The sequence below is a fragment of the Branchiostoma floridae genome, chromosome 10 (genome assembly GCF_000003815.2).
Source record: "Branchiostoma floridae strain S238N-H82 chromosome 10, Bfl_VNyyK, whole genome shotgun sequence".
In the NCBI taxonomy this organism is placed as follows: Eukaryota; Metazoa; Chordata; class Leptocardii; order Amphioxiformes; family Branchiostomatidae; genus Branchiostoma; species Branchiostoma floridae.
The window spans coordinates 21,107,256-21,109,331 of record NC_049988.1 but is presented as its reverse complement, the minus strand read 5'-3'; positions in this window follow the sequence as shown (position 1 = coordinate 21,109,331).

Sequence of the window (2,076 nt, the reverse complement as noted above, 5' to 3'; positions counted from 1 at the left end):
GATTAAATAGTGTTTGAGTTGTAGAAAGGACTTGCATGGTCCTGTTCAGGTTTTTAGATGTGTAACGCTAGAAGTTATGACAATATCGCTGTAACAGTACAAAAGCATGGCCACGCAAAGGCTGTCCTTATCCGCCTTCCTCTCATTTCTTCCCTCATTTCCCTTTGCCAGTGCAGGTTGCAAACTGTAGATGCATCATATATGACTATATAATGTAACATTATAATTATTTGAACACAAAATACAACAATGCTCCTGAATCATACTTTTCTGAAGTGCACATTGAATGTGGCCTCACACAAAAACTTCCATAACAACTGAACCTTGCGAGCAATTTTTCCTCCTTTGTACATAACGTGTTCCTGTGTTAATTGATAATCAATGACTGATTATGATGGTATTATGCTGTTTTGATTTGATTTGTAGGGATGATTAAAAACATGTTTACGAAATGTCTGGATGTTGATTTTGTGTTAGAGGCTATTCTACAATTTAGATGTGGGAAGGACTGGTCTCACACGACGTGTGAAAGAGTTAAGAGGAGACAGAAGTAATGTGAATTGCTGTTATTTGAAATGCTGCTTGTTTTGTATTTAATGTGTACCTTATGGTGCATTTGCATTTTTCATATTTCCCTGTGCCCTGCACGGAAACTCTTTGTAATTTGGAGCAGTCAATATTGTATTGACATATTTTATCCCATCATTGTGTATTATTATTAAAGAAATACAAGTCTTATTGACGGTGTGTTGTATTTTCTTGGTTTGTTGTGACTTATTACAGTGAAACTCTGCTTACTTTGGGCCTCATCAGTTTAGTTTTGTTGTCCTTGGTTACAGTACTAGTGCTATTTTATGGTTAGCATTCGCGACACAGTCGGAAGTAAGATGGTTAGGACATGTTCGGCGCTAAAAGATATGCGTGGCCTAAACTGGTCAGACTGCTCCCGAACTACTGCCGACCTGAGTGGGCTACGGGTCGGCTGGATACCGTCGGCTGGTTTTCGGGAGCTACATTCGCGATCGGCTATATGCCAAGGAGGTTGAAAAAGGCTTCAGACGCCTCCTTGGTATGATATACTTAAAGAAATTGACAGCTGATATCCGGCCTGCTGTGAAACACTTAAGTCCATTTGAAGACTGGCATTAGAGAGGAAGGAAGAAGGTACGAGGGGGTTTCAAAAAGTAATGTCACTAGTTTCCTGACAGGCTCATTTTTACACCGAATGAGTTGAAATTTGGTACAGTGGTAAAGGCATATATCCTCTTGAAAGTGAGATATCCCACTTTGTTGTTCACGTTTTTATGAGTGACTGAGTTGAGTTCAAGATGACCACACCCTTGTTTTCCCGTCGAAAGAAATTAGAGGTTCAATTAAGGTGCAATTGATAATATCCCTGACTCACTTGCAGCAATTGTATTAAACTAAAACTGCACATGTATCAAGTTCCATTTATCCGTAAGACACATGTCAATTTTTGCCTTTTAAATCCAATCATGTTTTCTTTTTTCGTTCCTTGGGAGAAGTAAGGTATGACCCCGGTCATCAGTGCCGTTAATCAGGGGTGGGCTGATTAAAGTTTCTGTAGTGGACTTTTCAATAAACAGAAAGAAATCAAACTTTGCACACTTCTTGGTCTAGAGACAACCAATAACTGTGCCAAGTTTCGTATCTTTTAGTTGATGGCAAATTAGTCTACAAAACCTTTCATAAATAAACCACGTATTTGGCTATTAATCAAACTGCCTGTAATATAGTAACTCGCTCCTTTCTAGCAGCCGTAAAAGATTAACCATTGGGAGTTCAGATATGAAAATTGGCATGTAACTTATAAAGACATTTGTTATTATACAGGTGAGATTTCGGCTTCCTACAGTAGTTATAAGAGGGTCAGATCTAGAGGAACTGATCTTCTGACAAACTTCCAGGGGTATGGTTATCTTGAAATCAACTCAGTTGCTCATAAAAATTTTAACAACAAATTGAGATATTCTAATCTGCAGAAGATATATGGCTTTACCTTTTGTGCCAAATTTCATCTCATTCGATGAAAAAATGAGCCTGTTATAAAACTAG